The sequence below is a fragment of the Vulpes lagopus genome, chromosome 15, assembly GCF_018345385.1.
Source record: "Vulpes lagopus strain Blue_001 chromosome 15, ASM1834538v1, whole genome shotgun sequence".
In the NCBI taxonomy this organism is placed as follows: Eukaryota; Metazoa; Chordata; class Mammalia; order Carnivora; family Canidae; genus Vulpes; species Vulpes lagopus.
Genome location: NC_054838.1, coordinates 19044010 through 19064203, shown reverse-complemented (window position 1 = coordinate 19064203; position 20194 = coordinate 19044010). Strand labels below are relative to the sequence as shown.

At 40.6% G+C, this 20194-nt stretch overlaps 1 long non-coding RNA gene across 1 annotated transcript in view; it reads left to right on the top strand.

The window, feature by feature from the left end:
* The window catches only part of LOC121476598, a 30536-nt gene extending 10749 nt beyond the window's left edge, over window positions 1–19787 (top strand). The window contains exon 3 of the long non-coding RNA XR_005983968.1: window positions 19166–19787. This is a non-coding gene — a long non-coding RNA (uncharacterized LOC121476598). The remainder of the gene's footprint in view (window positions 1–19165) is intronic.
* The last annotated feature ends 407 nt before the right edge of the window (window positions 19788–20194 follow it).

The window sequence follows — 20194 nt, the reverse complement described above, 5'->3', positions numbered from 1 at the left end:
TGTTTATTTGGGATTTTCCTTGCTTCTTTAGGTATGCCTGCATTGCTATAAATTTCCCTCTTAAAACAGCTTTTGGGGCAGCTCTGGTGGCTCAGGGGTTTAGCACCGCCTTCAGCCTAGGGCGTGATCCTGGAGTCTTGGGATGTCCCATGTCAGGCTCCCTGCATGGAGCCTGCTTTTCCCTCTGCCTGTGTCTCTGCCTCTCTCTCTGTCTGTCATGAATAAGTAAATAAAATCTTAAAAAAAAAAAAAAAAGCTTTTGCTTCAGCCCTTTTTGACTTTGTGTTTTCATTTTCATTTGTATCCATGTATTTTTTTTTTCTTATTTGATTTCCTAGTTGACCCATTCATTATTTAGTAGCATGTTATTTTACCTCCATGTATTTTTGTTCTTTCCAGAGCTTTTATTGTGGTAGATTTTTAGTTTGATAGTGTTGTGGTCAGAAAAGATGCATGATATGTCTTTAGTGTTTTTGAATTTGTTGAGATTTGTTTTGTGGCCTAATATGTGATCTCTTCTGGAGAATGTTCCCTGTGCACTTGAAAAGAATGTGTGTTATTCTCTTTTAGGATGGAATATTGTGAATCTATCTCTTAGATCCATCTGGTCCCATGTGCCATTCAAAGTCACTGTTTTCTTATTGATTTTCTGTTTGGAAAATCCATCCATTGATGTAAGCTGTGTGTTAAAATTGCTCACTACTATTGTATTATTATTGATTACTTCTTTTATGTTTGTTATTAGCTGCTTTGTATATTTGGGTGCTCCCAATGTGCTTGCAGAAATGTTTTCAATTGTTATATGTTCTTGTTGTATTGTTCCCTTTATGATGATATAGTGTTTTGGTCTGTTTTTATAGCCTTTGTCTTAAAGCTACTTTTTCTGATATAAATATTGCTACTCTGGCATTCCTTTCATTTCCATTTGCATGATAAATTATTTTCCATCCCTCAATTTAAATCTATAGGTGTCTTTAGGTTTGGAATGAGTTTCTTTAGACAGCACATAGATAGGTCCTGCTCTTCCATGCATTCTGTTACCCTATGTCTTTTGATTGAAACATTTAATCCACTTAAAGTAATTATTGTTTTATTTTATTACTTGTTTTGTTGTTTTTCTCTGATCCTTTCTTTTGCTTTCTTTCATGGTTTGTTGGCTTTCTTTGGTGGTATACTCTCTTTACTCTTTGCATATCTATTACTGGTTTTTGATTTGTGGTCACCATTTGGTTTGTATATAATAGCATCTTATGCATATAGCAGTCTATATTAAGTTGATGGTCACTTAAGCTCGAACCCATTCTTTATTCTTTTCTGCTCCACATTTTAGATATAAAGTGTCATACTTTATATCCTTTTATTTTGTGCATCCCTTAGCTGATTTTTGTAGACATACTTAATTTTACTGCTTTAGTACTTCCTAAGTTTCTTACTCCTACTTATGGTCTTTGCTTTCCACTCAAAAAGTCCCATTTAACATTTCTTGTAGTGGTGGTTTAGTGGTCATAATGAATGCCTTTAACTTGTTTGGGAAACTCTTTTATCTCCACTTCTGTTCTGAATGATAGCCTTACTGAATAGAGTGTTCTTGGCTACAGGTTTTTACCTTTCAGTACTTTAAATAAATCATGCCATTGCCTTCTGGTCTACAAAGATTTTGCTGAAAAATCAGCTCATAACTTTATGGAGTTTCTTTTGTAACCGTTTTTCTTTTCTCTTGCTGCTTTTAAAATGCTCTCTCTATCCCTGTATTTTTTTTTTTTTTTTTGCCATTTTAATTACTATGTGCCTCGGTGTGGACCTTCTTGGGTTGTGTTATTGGGGCTTTCTATGCCTTCTGGATTTAGATTTCATTTTTCTTCTCCAGATTTGGGATGTTTGCAGCTATTGTTTCTTCAAATAATTTTCTGACCCTTTTACTGTATTTTCTCTGGGATTCCTAGAGTGTGAATGTTACTATACTTGATGGTATCACTGAGTTCCCTAAGTCTATTTTCATTTGTTATTATTTTTCTTTCTCTTCTGTTCACCTTGATTGCTCTCCATTGCTTAACAAGTTATTGATCCACTCTTCTGCTTCTTCTAGTCCACTATTTATGCCATCCAGTATACCTTTAATTTCAGTGATTGAGTTCTTCATCTCTTATTGGTTCTTTTTAATGTTTACTGTCTCTTTATTGAGGGTCTCATTGAAGTCTTCCACTCTTTTCTCAAGCCAGTGAATACCTTTATGACCATTGCTTTAAATTCTCCATTAGGCATATTACTTATTTCCATTTCATTCATGTCTCTTACTGTTATTTTGTTCTATACTTTAATTTGAGACATATTCCTCTCTCTTCATTTTGTCTAAGTCTCTGTGTCTGTTTCTATGTTTTAGGAAGGTCAGCTACATCTCCTGCTCTTCAAAGTAATGGCCTTATGAAGAAGAGGTTCTGTGGCACCTGGGTAGCTCAGTCAGTTGAGTGTCTGACTCCTAACTTCAGGTCAGATATGATTTCCTGGTTGTGGGATTGAGCCCTGCTTTGGGCTCCATGCTGGGTGGGGAACCTGCTTAAGATTCTCTCTCCCTCTGGCCTCTTCCCCTCACTCTCACACACATGCATGCACATTCTCCCTCTCTCTAAAAACAACAACAGCAACAGCATGGGGCACCTGTGTGGCTCAGTCAGTTAAACATCTGCCTTTGGCTCAGGTCATGATCTCAGGGTCCTGGGATTGAACCCTGCATTGGGCACCTTGCTCAGCAGGAAGCCTTCTTCTCCCTCTCTAGCTCCCCCTGCTTTGCTCTCTCTTTCTCTATCAAATAAATAAATAAACCCTTAAAAACAACAACAAACCAGAAGAGTTTCTGTAGTGCCTTGCAGTGCTGTGTCCCCTGTTCACCAGAATCTGGCATTTCTGGAGTGTCCCCTATGTGTGTTGTGTGCACCCTGGTTTTGTTGATGAGCTGCTTTTGCCTTCAATCCAGTTGTCTGCAATGGCTCTCTTTGCCTGTTTGTGGGCAGGGTTTGGTCCTCGCGTTGTTAGTGCTAGTCTGAGGCCACCTTGGGTTTGATATCAGTCAGAGCAGGCACTTGCCAGAGATTCAGCACCAAACTGCAGACTCCTTTAGTTGATGGACAGGACCTGTAGGCAGACCAGATGTCTGACTCCAGCCCACTGCTGGGACCATAGTTGGATTGGTGTGTGTGCGTGTTATCTTTTCCCAGGAGTCACTTTGGAGTGGTACTGGACCCTGTCAGGGCTGCCTGCACCCTGTCGGACTGTGGTACCACTTTGGACGGACTCCAGCCAAGGGCTTATTAGAGGGGGCAGGTGTGTAGAAGAGGGCAGTAAGGGGTGAGGAGGCTGAGGCATGTGGTATTAGCAAGATTCACCTGGGTCTTCTATGGGAGGGGACATGGAGCCAAAGCCAGGCTGGAGGGAGTGTGTCCATAGGAGGACAATGAGGTGGAGCATGTGGTTAGCAGGTTAAGTGGAGAGGGTTAGCTGGTACCCTGGTTCCTATGGGTATCTATGTGTCTAGATTGGGGTATGAGTGAGGGAATTGGTGCCTGCCATCTCTGCTGTCCCTGAAGAAGTTCCCTAAAGATTCCTACTCCTCCAGTAAACGCTCTGATATTAGTAAGTAAATCTCTCCATAAGCCTCAGGCATTGTTCAAACTGCTGCTTCTAGGTGGTATCTCTGTGGGATTGTTTCTCAGGCTGTCTGTAAGGGTGAGCACTGTTTCCTGTCATCTTCCCAGCTCTCCCAGAGCCAAGCCTGCTGATTTTTAAAATTCTAGGTTTTAAGTACTGCTGGATGTAAGAGCTCACAAAAATTTAGCCCCTCTTGGTTTCTGGTTTTATCATTTTAGTGGGATTTAGGGGTTGGGAAAGGCAAAGTATGTTCAGTCTGTCCTCTTGAACCAGAAGCCCTCTGTGTAGAATCCTGTATTCCAGTCATTTATTACACACCACTTCACTTTTAAAGATCTGAAGCAGGTTACTGTTAGTATGGGTTTTTCCCCCCAAAGGTCTCTGGGACCATTGTACCTCCTTCATTTACTCTTTGTCTAGTCCTGCCATTGGGGTCACTATTCCTCTCCAGATTATCTCCATTTTCTCCAACATTTCCTCTCACCCTCCCCCCACCCCAAACAGTTACAGGTATTTTATGAATCCCAGTCTTGTGAACAAATGATCCTCTCTTGTCTGGTGTCATATAGATGACTAGGGAAGTCCTAGTTAGGAATGATTTTGTGACACAGACCTCTAGTAAGCTACCAAATGGGGCTGGAGAGCATATTATCTGCTAAAGTTAGCAGAGAAAGTGAGTATGATGAGGAAGAAAGACTCCTTCACATTTCTGCTGAAAGTATCCACAATCTTCCTGGGCCACAGGATACTCCTTCCCATAGATGATTATAAACCCTGGAGTATAGAAAAAGAAAACACAGTTCTGGAATTAAAGAACCCCCTGCTTCTGCCTCCCTAAATCACAGAGAAAGGCATTTCTGAAACTCCTGATAGCTGTCCAAGTTCCACAACTAGCTCTGTATATTTGTTTCACACCAAGGTTTAGGAAATGACAACTGTCACTTTGATATTTTGAATTTCTTCTTTTAAAGTCTATTTATTTAAGCAATCTCTACACCCAATGTGAGGCTTGAATTCAGGACCCCAGGATCAAGAGCCATATGCTCTACCAACTGAGCCAGCCAGGCGTCCCAATATTTTGAATTTCTGATAGTGATGCTGTCCACGTGTGAACCATATGTAATTCTTCTTTCCACGTGCAGAATATTGATAAACAACAGTGTTATAATTTAAAAGTTTGAGTCTGTGTCTTTAATTATTACAATATTGACCCAAAAACTGTGTATTTCATGTGAGCAGCCAGGGAGAAACCCAAGAAATTGGTGCATCTTCACATGTGGACAAAGTATAGTGCGGAAGAATACAATGCAAATGGTATCTTGACATGTTCTCAACATTTGGAAGGCCCAGTCACAGAGGTAGGGTCCCAAGATGGGGATTCATTTAGGAAAGTAATTCCAGTATTGAGCTTATCCAGAATGTGACAGAGCCTCAGTTCCAGAAAGGGAATGGAGGGTGGCGCAGGTCACAGGTCAGGAACTGGAGAACTGAAGGACTTCAGTTTCACTAGACACCTGGGGAAGATGCCCAAATCAGGTCATGTGAAACATGGGTGCTGTGCTTTTCTTCCTGTTTGAACTACGTTTTAAAAACTTAACCTCATTAAATAGAACAAGATCCGGACTTAGTATGGTTTATCTCTGGAAGGGGCATTACTAGGAATTTTTCAAGATTATCTTATGTGGATCCCTAAGATGGGGCAGCTTCCTGCCCGGGGATGTTGAGACATCTGCTCACAAAGTTGGGTTTATTTATAAAGCCATGCTGATAGGTCAGCAAGGCCTTCCAGGCCTGGGCCAAGCATAATAGGGTGACCTCTTCACTCTCATATTTATAACCATGGCAATCTCCTATTTGGACTTGAACATTTTTACTAAATTTTCAAATCTGAGAATGCTTTCAATTCTCACTCCCATTTACTTGCTATAATTAGTCTTCTGCATTAGTCCCTGTTTAGACAATGTATAAAATAGCAGCTTAATGCTTACTTTGTGCTCAGCTTTATGTATTCTAATTTAAATATATCTTCATGTAAACTTCAGAACAGTCTCGTTAGTTTTTCCACTTCACAGTTTTCACAGTTGAAAGGACCAAGGTAAGGAGAGATTAACTAATTTACCCCAAATTTTTCAAGTGCAAAGTGCATGTGAAATGAGTCTGGCTTCGAAGTCTGTGCTCTGAACCACCAGAGCCAGGCCTTGTTCTTGCCAATTGTTTCCAGAAACTTTGGTCTTGTCTCTGAACTTGAGGGCAGCCAACTCAACATGAATGACTACCTTGGGTGTAGGCAGCCTCTCTGTAGTCTTTGAGGTTCTGTCCACTATAGGCTCTCCATCACTACACTCTACCTCCTGCTGATCCGGCAGCTATTTCAGTTCTGTCTTTTGCCCCTAAACTCAGTATTGCTCAGATACCCGTAAATGTGGATGTGGCTTGACAACCACCGTCAGCCAGGAGGGTCACTTAGTATCTCTCAGCTCTGTCCAGGTGGGTCAGTCTATTGCCAGGTTGTGACTTCTTTTCCTACCTACATTTATCTTGCTGTAAGTTAGCCACTAGCTTTGCCTATGAATAATAAGCCCTTTCAGATGTGCAAAATAATAAATAAGTAAATAAATAAATAAATAAATAAATAATCTGACATGAAGTGAAGAAAATTACTGCTTATATATGTATATGTGCTGCTGAAGCGAGCACTGAAATACTGTTTATATATGAAGAAGCTATGTGCCTGCAGAAGACACAGAGACTGAACATGGACCTTCTCTGCAGACCATGTGGGCAAGAAAGAAGACCTAAAAAAAAGTACAATAATTATGGACACCTTTAGGCAATTGAGCGAGATGAAATGAGCACAGGATTCCTGACACAATGCTTGATGCATAATGAGTGATCAGTACAAAATGTTTGCTTGGGAATAAGTGACTGAACAATACACACTTCCCACAAAGTGTAAACCTGGCAGAGGCAGGACATTGTCATGACAGGGAGTAAGAATCAACTAGTTGTCTGGAGGGAACCTCTGGCTAAAAGCAGAGTCTGAAAAGGCCTTGATTCCTCTCAGATTATTTTCTGAAAGCAGAGAAAGAAGTAGAAGACCTGGCAACTAAGGGCCTGTGATGGTTAATTTTATGTGTCAGTTTCTCTGGGCCACAGGGGGCTCAGATATTTGATCAAACATTATTCTGGATGTGTCTGTGAGGCTGTTTTGGATGAAATTAACATTTGAATCACAAATCACCAGCCTGAGTAAAGCAGATGGCCTTTCATAATGTGGGTGGGCCTCATCCAGTCAGTTGATGGCCTGAATAAACCAAAAAGCCTGACCCTTCCGCCCCCATTAGTAAAAAGGAATTCCTCCTGCCTGACTGCTGGAACTAGAATATTGTTATTTTCTTCAGACTCAAACTGAACTCTCAGCTGTTTATGGCTCTTGGACTGGAACTATACCATCAGCTGTCCTGGCTCTCTAGCTTGCTGATGGCCGATCTTGAAACGTCTTAGTATGCATAATCATGTGAGTCAGTTTCTTTTATAGTAAATCAATCTCTTCCTCTCTCTTTATCAAATATGTATATTTGTTTCAAAAAATAAAAATATTTATCATTTGTATAATATATGTAACTTAGAGGTGCAATATTCTTTTAAAAATAATAAATATATTTACTTGTATGTGTGTATATATATTATATATATACATATATAATATATATATGATAAATAAATAGGATATTTATATTCTGTTTCTCTGGAGAATCTTGACTAGTACAGGGCCTAATTCTAACCAATAAGGAGGAATTTGTTGGTGATGGAAAAATTGAGAAAAAGAGAAAGGTTGGTATTAGATTTGAAAGTGGTAGATATTCTAAAGACAAGAAGAAAATAAGATTGTAGTTCTGCAGTGGAAGACTTTAAATGGAATGTTGGCTTTAAGAGAATTGGATAATTCTGACTTAAAAATAAAATACATTAGCAAAGACAAAGGAAGAGCCATATGAAGATACCGAGGAGACTGTAGAGGGAGCTGTCTCATCAGCTCAGATACCTAAAAACATGCCAAGAGGAATGAAGAGTACTCAACCAGAGACTGCCTTGCGTGCACTATTCATGGGACAATAACTTAATAAACATTTGTATGAATAAGACTGAAATGAAGGACAAAGAGAAGACATACGAGAATTTGTGTCCAGAAAAATTTATATTCAAGTTTGCTAGAATTCAAAAAATGCTGTGGGGCAAAGAAGGAGAGGGTGGCTCTATGTTTAGACACAGGCTATGAAAGAATAGATGCTGTTCTAAGAAAGAACAGACCCCGCTTGAAGACCATACTCTAAAGTAGATGTCTCAGTCCTGATTTGGTCCTATATTATCTTTCAAGGATGAAAGATTAGGATGAGAAGAGTTACAAGGACTCTGGAGAGAAGGGACAGTACAGAATGGGATGGATATCAGACAGTTCAGCCCATCTCCAGATCCAGGATTCATCCCATCTTCCACAAGTTTGCAAAGGGAATTCTTGATATACTCACAGTTCAGTTCAACATTCATTTATCAAGCACATGTCGTGTGCTTGGCAATAGATCAGACAGTCAAAATACAAAGATGAAGACAACACAAAATAGTCTCCTTAGAGCCTGGAGAACTCCAGAAAATGGAACAGGTTCTGGAGATTAGGAAATGTTCCAATTTCCCCAAGGATAATATGAAGTGGAGTCCTCAAACTACTAGTTTCCTGGTTCTGGGAAACTCAGGCTTCCAATCAGGTTGACATATTCCATATCAAGCATCTGGTGGGCAATAAAAGTGACTTTCAGGCTTTTGAACCATGGACCCTTCTGTCTTTGATTCTGCTCCAGCTCCTAGTGCTTCTGTTGTTATGTCCTCCTGGCTTCTGGTCCTTACCTTTGTCTCTTGGTTATAATTCTGTCCTTTCTTGCTGAACAAAATGCCAAATGTGGGATTCATACATTTATTTATTCAACAAATATTGATTGAATGTCTGTCATATACTAGACTCTGTTCTAGGTGGTAGGGATACATCAGTGACTAAAACAAAGTCCCTGACCTAATGGAACTTACCGCCTGATACTGGTTGTGGGGTGGAGGCAAAATATAAACATATACATATCTATATATAAATATATATATATGGTCATCTACACAGATATATAGATATGAAGAAAAATATATCAGCAAGAGAGAGACAAGGAGTACTAGGAGTTAGTATTTTATGTAGTGTGATCATGGAGGGCTTCTCAAATAAGGTGATGCTTGAACAGAGATTGGAAGGAACTGAGAGTGAGAATCGTGCTTTGTCTGATGGGAAGAACATCCCAGTAGAGGGAAATGCTAATGTAAAGGCTGCAACAGAGTGGGTGGAAGAAGACTGATAAGAGATGGGGTCATAGCAATAGTGAGGACAAGGGCCTTTCAAGCCGTGGTCAAGACTTTGGCTTTAACCTGAAACTATTACTTTTGAAATGTTTTGAGTAGGGAAGTGCAATCATCTGATATGTTTTGAAAAGATAACTTGGACTGTCATATGGAGAATTGGCTTAGGGTAGGGGAGGTAAAATCAGAAGAAAGGAGAGCAGTTGGGAGTCTATCAGACTATGTAGGAAAGAGTGAAAGTGGCCTGGATGAGGTTGCAATGGTAGAGGCAGAAAGAAGTAATGGAATTCTCAACATACTTTGAAGGTATAACTGAAAGAGTTTGCTGTTGGGTTGGATATTGGGTATGTGGAATATTGGAGATGCAATCAATGTTCCTGGCTTTGGTCATTATTATTCTCTAAGACATGACATATTCTCATCTTCTGGCATTATCTACTTCTAGGCCCTTTGGTCTCCAACTCTTTCTACCCTCACTGAGACTGTCAGCACCCAGCTCTGGCATTGGGCTCTCCTGCCAATTGCTCCTACTGGGCTTGCTCTAACCCCCAAAGGAGGATTAGACAGGTGTTTTCCTCCCTCAGATTGAAAAACAAAAGCAAAAAAAACTAATTAAAATGGCTTCTGGTGTAACCTGACATGGTTATAAATCTAAGAACAAATAGGATTAATAACTATGTATAAAAATTTAGCATTTTATTTTCTTTTTTTTCTGATTAAAGATCAATGTTTGAATGATCATAAAATGAAAATGGGTGCGTAAATCCTGACCAAGGAGGAGAATGTCCTAGGAAAATAAACTCATGTTTCTGTATCAAGTCAAAAGATAGATGATTCAGAAGAAATCTTTTCCTTCATGTTGTGGTAGTGAATTTAGCCCAGAAACTTCTGATTCTAGCAATAGTCTAAGGGCACCAGAGAAATTGTGTTTATCCACAGCTGAAGTACATCGATCTCCTCTGCCCGACTGCTACTTTCTCCCCTTTTACACTAATTGGAACTCAGGCAAGTGTCTTTGGCATAGGAGCTGATGGTGGCATTCCTGCATTCCTGGGTCAGACCAAGGGAATCCAGCTTCTCTGTTTTGGCTGTTACACAGATGGCTTGCCATTCCCACACACGAACAGGAGCTGATTAGCACTCCGGTGCCCTATTTAAGCTTTCTGGCTCCAGAGAGAAGCTATTTTGAAAGTGAAAAGATTACACTCCGATAATAGACCAGAGGCCTTACCCATGTGGATGGCTCACAGAGGATTAAAAGAGCAAACCCAGAATAAATGCGGCCTGCACCTGATAGAACAATGAGGGTGACTCGTTCTCTCACTGACTGCAGGGGCTGTTTGAAGGAAGTTCCCTGTTCAGATCATTGGAGCCTCTGTGAGCCAACACAATGGCAAGTGGTTTAGGGGGCCAATGTCTGATCCAACTGCTGTCTTCTCGAGGAACCAATTAAACCACTTCATACTCCTTTGATAGCTTGGGGATCTTAGGTCACAATTGGTAGACTTCTCCCTCCAAAATTTGTTTGATCTTTTTCTGAGTGTTCAGTATTTTCCCAGGGTCACTAATCATCTGAAGAAGTGAGTGAGTGGGGGAAATTCACACTTGTTCTAATTTATTTTAAACAAAAGATGATACAGATTGGAATTCTATTAATTTCAGGCCAAGATCCCCTAGACCTGTCTGTAAGCGGAGCCCATGGATGGAAAGGCCTTTAAGCCCTGTGATCAGATTTAAGGAGATCAAGGCTTTGGGAAGACTAACTCATTCAACTGTGTTAATACCCATATGTTAAAGTATTCATTTACCAAGATAAGTTATATGGTCCAAAGGATACAAAGTTTATCGTCATATTGGTCTCAATGCATTTTCTGTCCAGAAATTAAACAAACATATTTAATAATATTTATTAAACACATATTGTGTGTCAAGAACCTTGCCTAGCATTGAAGATTCAGCGGTGAAAGAGAATCAAGGCATTGGTTTTGCTGTCTATAATCAATGAAGAGGAAACTGTTGAAACAGTACCCCTCCTCCCCAATCCTATGGTTGATAGTGGGGTCCATTATGTAATCCATGGTGTTTGTCCCAGAAATTTTTTTGGTGTCTTTCAGATCTGTTTTTGACTCAAGCATATTAATCATAGGTGAGAAATCAATCATGGGCCACCAGGCCAGATTTATAGCCACAAAGCATCCCGGTATTCTATATTATCAAAAGTGGTCCACGGGGTGATGTTGTAGCAGAGTACTGTGTCTAAGTGGAAGCAGTGGCCTTCCCCGCTGCGCAGCACAGGCTCATGCTTCTTGTTCCTGCCTGACCATTTTGGTCAGTAAGAATGAGGCCAGGGAAAATTTTCCTGGGTGTGAAAACCAACTACTGTTGTTCCAGTTTTCAGGCTTGTGGGACTTGGCATCTATTTGGTGGATCTGACTTTCTTGAAGATAGAGTTTGAACCTCTTTGGGGAAACTTTCTGGTATGTCTCTTTTGCTCTAAGAATAGGTAGTCAGAACTTGCTGTCAAGAGATACGTGGTCTTTTGAGGAAGTGTCTCTGTGCCTCCAAAGCAGCATACTGTCACTAGTTATTACCCACACTGGGTTTTGGTACTTATTTTAAAATATGAGGAAGTGGTAGTTAGAAATCCAGGAAAGAAATGTCAGGCAGGGAGGGGTATACATCCTTCAGTTTCAGCCGTGGTTAAACAGGAAGCCAAAGAGGTCTCATGGATACAGTGAGAGCCACTGTCATAGGATCCTTTGAGTATGTTTCATTTGCCCATGCATCTGAGCATGACTTGAGCCCTTCCTAGGCAAGAGTGGCATGATTAACTTTTAAGTAGGTTTTAAAAATTTTTATACAAACTTTAAATTTTATAAGAATATTTGATGTACAGAAATGTTACAAAGATACCACAGAGAGTTTCCATATACTCCTCACCCATTTCCCCCCGTAATTAATATTTTACATTGCCATGCTACATTTGTCACAGTGGAGGAGCTAACATTGGTAAATTGGTATTAAGTAAACCCCACTCTTTGTTTGGATGTTACCTGAATTTCCTTATGTAGGAGTTTGTTTTTGTTTCTTTTTTTTAAAGATTTTTATTTATTTATTTGAGAAAGAGAGTGAGAGAGACAGAGAGAGAGAGTGAGCACCAGCAGGGAGAGGGGCAGAAGCAGAGGGAGAAGCAGACTCCCCACTGAGCAGGGACCCTGATGGGAGCTCAATCCCAGAATCCAGAGATCGTGACCTAAGCTGAAGGCAGGCACTTAACCGACTGAGCCACCCAGGTATCCCTTTTAATTCATTTTCTAAGATTTTATTTTTAAGTAATTTCTATATCCAACATGGGGTCTGAACTTGAAACCTTGAGATCAAGAGCCACAGGCTCTACTGACTAAGCCAGCCAGGTAGGCTGTTTTTGAATCATCAGTGTAGGGTTTTTGAATCATCATTCATACACAGCACTAGTTGGTAGCATCCTATCACCCCTATTCAGTGCAACAATGTCTAGTTTTGATTCCAGTGTTATGACAGCTTTATAACCTTTCTCTAAGCTGTGGAACAGTTTACAAAAGATTGGAATTACTTGCTTATTGGTTTGAAAGAACTGACCTGTGACTTGTGTAGTTTAGTGCTATTTGGGGGACATTACATGACCTGAGACAAAGGCTGACAGAAGCATCAATATAGTCAGGACTTTGGCCCCACCCTCCAGTGTGATCCATAGTTGAGGTGTGTGAGCACTTGCATCCAGAATTCTCACCTTGGCCAGGTTGATCTGTATGTCATGGAGAGCAGGCTGAAAGACCCACCTAGTCTCTTCCCTTTGAGCCCACTCAAGAACCTCAGGTTTTATGTCTTTTTGAGAAGGAAAGGCCATAGCAGAGCCTTGTAGTTGGTGAGAAAATGACAGAACAAAACCAGAGGAACCAGACTTTAATGTGATGCTCAGAGAGCCTACTCTTAATCCTTTTATGCTCAACCCCAGAATTTTGATTCAGTCTCAAGAGAGGTCTGGGGTGTGGCACTGGGAACCAGTTCTCAGGTGATCACTGCTGTCCCAGGGACCACACTTAGGAAACAGTGCCTTAAGGTGTAGTTTGTACAGAAAACGACAACAACAGAATAAGTTCTTCATTATTTCTCTTCATCTTCTAGCTTTCTAAATGATAATTCAAGTCCCTTGAGCTTCCAAAGGACCAGTGATTTTTATTTCCATAACATTATGAATTCAGGCGTTGTTTTTGACATATTTAATGTGTCTTAGTTACTTGCAAATATTTTTCTTCTTGGAGCTCAAGTTGTCTCATGTTAGGCTTATGAGAGCCTCTTCACATTGGCTCCATGTTCTTTTGATAGGACTCATTTCAACAGTCTTCAAGAGCTCCCTTGTTTTTGGATACCAACAAAATGCAGCAGACTCGTCTTATAAATCTCATACCACAACTTTGAATTCAGCCATTTCTCCAGAGTCTTGGTTCCTTTTAAGGTGTATCTGTGTTTTATATTTAATAATTTTTTAAATTATAAAAGCATTTTCTCTGTGCAGAAAGTGTAGAAATAGCATAATAATGTAAAGAAGCAGAAAAATCAATCCTACCTGTTTAAAGGAGGTGATAGCATTTTAATCTATTCCTTCCCAGATCTTCGGCAGTGAAATTTGATATAGTTGAAATCACATCGTGGATGTAAATTAATATCTTGCATTTTTAATTTAAAAAAGAATTTTTTAATTTTTTAATTAAAAAATTGTCATCATAATTTTTCTTTTTTTTTTTCCTGGTTGGAATCTCCCTGCCTCTCCAGCTTTTATTTATTTATTTTTAATATATATTTTCTTTTTTATTGAAGTTCCATTTGCCAACATATTGTATAACACCCAGTGCTCATCCTGTCAAGTGCCCCCTCAGTGTCCGTCACCCAGTCACCCCATCCCCCGCCCACCTCCCCTTCCACTACCCCTTGTTCTTTTCCCAGAGTTAGGTATCTCTCATGGTTTGTCACCCTCTCTAATTTTTTCCGCTCATTTTCTCTCCTTTCCCCTATAATCCCTTTCACTATTTTTTTATATTCCCCATATGAGTGAAACCATATAATGATTGTCCTTCTCCGACTGACTTCACTCAGCATAATACCCTCCAGTTCCATCTACATCGAAGCAAATGGTGGGTATTCATCATTTCTAATGGCTGAGTAATATTCCATTGTATACATAAACCACATCTTCTGTATTCATTCATCTTTCGATGGACACCGAGGCTCCCTCCACAGTTTGGCTATTGTGGACATTGCTGCCATAAACATTGGAGTGCAGGTATCCTGGCGTTTCACTGCATCTGTGTCTTTGGGGTAAACACCCAGTAGTGCAATTGCTGGGTTGTAGGGCAGGTCTATTTTTAACTCTTTGAGGAACCTCCACACAGTTTTCCAGGGTGGCTGTACCAGTTCACATTCCCACCAACAGTGCATTACAATTTTTCTATATCATTGAAAACTTTCACAAGCATTTCAATAGCAGTACCGTGTCCTAGTGTATGGATTTATCATAACTTCCCTAATCATTTTCCAAATATTGGTTCTTATAAATAATGCTTCCAAGGACAGCTGTGTGCTTCAATCTTTGATCCTATTTTATATTGTTTCCTTGACATCTATTCCAGAAGTAAAATTCATAGATCAGAGTATATGAACATTTTTAAAGGTCTTGAAACCTATTACCAAATTGCTATCCAGAAACCATTATACTACACCCTTGCCAGTATTGAGCATTGTCATTTAAAAATCTTCAGTGTGAAAGGTGAAAAATTCACATCATTGTTGTTATTTGCATGTTTTGAAATAATTAACACTTGGTCTGTTTGCAAATATTTCCTCTGGTTTATCATTTGTCTTTCTGTATTGGGTTAGTTTTTGATACATAGAAACCTTCTATACTCACCTGCTAATATCTTCTTTCAGAACTTCTCCCATTGGATTTATAAGGTCTAAATTGATAACAGAAATAAAAGGGAATATCTAGTTTATTTAAATTAACTACACAACTGATTTTACTAGAGCACATATGTTCTGTAAACCAAGATATAAGAGCGAAGAGATTTGCCAGTCCTCCCTGTAGTCACACATGAGTGGAGTCTCTGGCCTCACACTGTAATCTGTGTGTGGTATGGTCCTTTCTTCCCGGCTCTGCTCTGTGCAAGGCAATTGAGTCTCCCATATTTAGAGGGGTGATCTTTGTTGAAATAATAACTGCTGAAAACCAGTTGTGGTTGAATAATCCACATGGGCTAATAACCCTTCAAAAATGTCTCACCCTGGACCCTGTGATGGGACGAGGGACAACAAAGTCTTCCTCTGGCTACTCTGCCAGAGCCTGGCTGTTCTCCATCAGAAAAATAGGCAGAACTATAATAACAGAAGGGAGGGATGAGGTCATCTCAGCGTAGGAGCGTGGTGTGGGGAGAACAAGCTCAGAGCTCGGTCTAGTTTGTGCCACGGAAGATGTACTTGACCCTTTGCACAGATGTGCCCCAGGGGGTACTAGCTTCCACTGGCTCCTCCTTCTCTCTGCCTATGTCAGCTCCCGCTTTCCCTTCTACATCTCTCCATTCTTCCAGACCCTTCTTGCACCCTTCCTCTGCCCTCATGGGACTCCCTTCATCCTTTAGGATTAAGAGTTTCATCCTTTGCATTTCGCAGACTCCAGCAGTGTCTCAAGTTTCTCTACCAGGCTCCTCGCAGTTTGCTTCTCAGGTCATTGCTAGGTTGAGAAGGGTGAGGCAAGGCTTAACTTTCATTTCCTAAGAGAAAACTGAATACCAGTTGGGTTTTTGTTTGTTTATTTGTTTGTTATTATTTCACCTAACATATATAAACACATTTCAAGTGAACATTGTCTTTGTTAAAAAAAAACACCATGGTTTAATATATGCCAAGAGAGAAGTAATTTGTTATCGGTATGATTCTGAGCTTTGCCCATCTTGGAACAATAAACCTCATCATGATTGTGTTAAAGAGCATTTGGCAATCTCTGAGCCTGGCCTGCTTTTGCAGAAGGAACTACAGTAGCTCTAAAAGGCCTGTCCTTGCTATGCAGAATGGATGCTGCTTGCTCCAATTAATTTAAGAGTCAGTTCATCTCAGCTCAAAAGGGCATGCTCCCCACCTGCCACCAAGATAAATTATGTTCCTGTTGGATTGTCAGTCTCTGTTCTTGCTTTGGCTCATCTACCACTTGTATCTTTCAGAATATATTTTTACACAGTCACATTTTTTTATGGGAGAAATATATGTTCATTAGTGTTTATATTAGTAGATGACTTTTGAGGTAGAAAATGTGGCTTTATGGTGGTCTTCTGCTTCTTTGGATGGAGATAGCAATTGGGAAGATTTCCCTCACTGTGAGCAAGACATTTGAGTGGTTAGTTATTTAAATGTGTGACCAGTAGGCCCACTTTGCTGTGGGACTAGGTTTAAAAGGGCATTTTTCCTCTTTATGTAACCAAGCAAATGCTGAGCTCAGGGGAAAACATGAGATAATTTGCATAAGGAGATTTGATGATAGGAAACCTTTAAGAGCCCGTCTACATGGCAAACATGAGACCCAGTGCTGAAAATGATACAGAGGACTCCAAACAGGAACTATCCATGGGTGTATCTGGGCTGTGGCCAAGGGTCTGGAGTGGGGTTAGGAGCTTTGCTTCAATATGTGATTGAGGTTGGCAATGGCAGAGACTCAGCCACCCCAGTGGAACTGTGGGGGAAAGTCTCCACATGTATTTGTATTTTTGTGCTGACCAAGTTATGAGTTTGAAATCCAAGGCTGAAGCAGTGCTGTGGCCATGAAGGATTTTTGTAGGATTGTTGCTGCAGCTGTACACCACCATCCTCTGACCTGCTGAAACCAGTGTTCAAGTACTGCAAGACAGCCGTGGGAACTGTGTAGGCTAGGGGATGAATGTGCTTTCCGGGTTTCCTTCTTCATATATTTTTGGAAGCAAGATGGATTCCTTCAAACAAGCAAGCTTCTAATGCTCTTGCATATCTGGACATGGTGGCAGCTTTAACCAGGAGAGACTGGATTTCTCAAAGTTGCCAGAAATCTTAGATTCTGTTTTTCCTTTCCTTATTTCTAATCTTTTGGTAATCCTTGATGATTCTACCTCCAAAATCAAAAAGAATCCCATCTGCTGCTATGCTGCTGGTTTGGGCCACTGGTATGCTCTCCTGGTTTCTCCTGTTTCAGCCCCCTGCCCCTGTAGAATTCACTCTCTGTACAGAGTAAACTTTTGAAAATATAAATCAGTCTTGCTATTTTCCTGCCAAAACACTCCAGGGGCTGACCTTCCTGCTCATAAGAAATGCACATCTCCTTGTACTGGCTCACAGATCCTCCAAGGCCTGACCTCCTCTCTAGTTCTTCCTCTGCCCACTGCATCCCAGCCACATGATTTTCTGTTTCTGGAATGGGATATTTATTCCCACCTCAGGGCCTGGACACCAGCTGTTACCTTTGCCTGCGTTGCACTTCCCCTGACTCCTTAGCTTCCATGTCATAGCTTCAGAAGGGCCTTTCTTGGACACCCAAGTTAGGGTAGCCCCCACACTCATCACTTGGATATTTATAGACACTTAACATTTTCTTAGTTATTTTTATCTATCTATCTATCTATCTATCTATCTATCTATCATCTATCAACATCTAATTCCAAGCTAACTACTAGTTTATGGTCTAGTTTGAGGGGGTGGGAAAGGAGTGGTGAAAGATGAATGAATAATTGAATGAGTGGCCAGCTATGAATTTATTCCTTTACTTATCTCTTCCAGGCTTTGACTGCAAATTTCACAGGAGCTAGAATTTTGAATGGATTCTTAGCTCCTAGAACATTGTCCAGTACATAGTAGTCATTCAATAAATGTTTATTGAATGAATGAAAAGGCCAAAGTGTATAATTGAAAAAATAAAGGCATGTGCTCACTTTTTATCTCCAGGGGGGTATGAAATGCAGCTCACCTGTAACACATGACTAAAGCATTTTAGTGCTTCCTAGGAGACAGGTAATGTGCAAAGTGTTTTTTTCCATGCTTCATTCAATAGTTACAACAACTTTCTGAGTATATTACTTCTATTCTATAGGTGGAGAAACTGAGGCTCAGAGAGATTAAGTAACTGATATGTAAGTCAAATAATAGTATCTGGTCATTTGATGCTATTTAGTAATCTGTAAATATGGTTTCATTTCACTAAAACATGCTTGGCAGCCACAATTTTTAAATAAGATTTTATCTGGGGTTCCTAGAGGCTCCTAGAGGCTCACTCAGTTAAGGATCCGACTCTTGATTTCTGCTCAGGTTGTGATCTCAGGGTTGTGATATCGAGCCCTGTGTTGGGCTCCACGCTCAGTGTGGAGCCTGCTTGAGATTCTCTCCCTCCTTCTCCCTTTGCCCCTTCCTGCTCACGCTCTCGCTCTCTCTTCCATTCTCTCCAGAAAAAAAATTTTTTTATACATCTTAGAATAGTAGACATAATGGCAGCATTGGTAACAATAAATGGTAAAAAGTATCCTTTCTTGCTGGTTCCCTGTTCCTGGAGGCAGTGCTACCTTATGGCAGAAACAGCTATTAGCAAATGATCAGATTATAAATGATCAAATAGGGGGACAATTTGTTACAGATTGTCTTTTCAGTTTGCAGGAAAGGAAGAAATGGAGTGAAATAATCTTGTATTAGAGGGGATGTGACAGAGACTTTAAGTAGTAATCTCTTCCTCTCGTGTAGAGAAAAACACTCTGCTGTTTCCTTTGGAAAGTTCAGGCTTCTTTTAGAGATGCAGGTTTGCTCCCTAACTCCATGGGGTCCCTGACTCCTAGGAGCAGCCTGCTTTGGCCAGTGGCCCCCACTTCCTGCTTTAAGCAGGCCTGGCATTTGTCTCCTTGTGTCCATCCCCCTGGGCTTCATGACAGACAGATGGAGCTTGATTCCAAACTGACCTGCTGAGCTTGGGGATGATGTTTTCAGACATGAAATCTTGATTAACAGCAAATGTTAATTGAAGCAGTGAATTATTAAAGTGCTTTTCCATAAATGATAAATGGTGTTGTTGGCTGTTTTGTCTCTTGTGACATCACAGAACTTTCCAAGAAGTTGCTAGCTTTGTCCAAGGAAAACCGGAAGAGGTAGCTGCATTTGATGGCGTTCTTGATGATCCACTTATGCTCTGTGGCCAGGTCTGGCTGGGGATGACACCACCTTCTCTTCTGGAATCCTACATCACCTCAATCAAACAAGCAAAGCCTTTTTCCCTTAAATGCAGAACTGTCACCAGGTAATATCATCCAGCCTCCCAGCTTCAGTTCCCATCAAGAGCTGATAACTCCCAGTCCCTACCTAGATTTTCCCCTGAGTTCCTGACTTCTCATTCCTGGACCACTCCACTGGATGTCCCAGGGGATCTCAAACTTGTATTCATCCACTTAACAAATATTTATCAGGCACCTGTCATATGTCCCCAGTACCACTTTGTCCTAGGCACCACCAGAGAAATAACAGTGAACAAAATAGATATAGTTCCTCCTGGATCGTACGTTTTAGTGGGGAAGGGAGGAGGCACATGGCCTAAAGCAGGAAAGGGAAGCAGAAGCCCTGTGCATTGCAGATGGTGGCAGTCACAGGGGTTTCAGTAAGGTGCTCAGAGAATGTCCCATTACATGACTTTTAAGTAGAGACTCAGAAGAAATTCTAGATGGATCTAATATTTAAGAATAAAAAAAAAATTAAACCCCCAAGTAGTCCAAATTCTGTCTTTTCAAATATCCCCTTGTCCTTACTCACAATCTTGGAGAATGTTGCATTCAATCTCTAGAGCTATATGCATGAGGTTATCCTCTGTGACCTCTACATTTGTGGGAGAGAGCAACCTCTCTGCCCTCCAGAATTCCTGCCAGCCCCAAGTGGGATCTTAGAACCTCAGAGAGGCAATGGGTTGAATCCTCTGCCACCTGTCTGCCAATCCTCGGCCTCTCCCCTGGGCCAGATGGAGAGAGTCTCTCATCTACCTGTCCTGTTTCTCTGGTGTTCTCTGGCAGCACTTCTCAAACTCATGTGTGCAGGGGACAGCTGGGGCATCTCATTCAAATGCAGACCCTGATCCAGTCTGTCT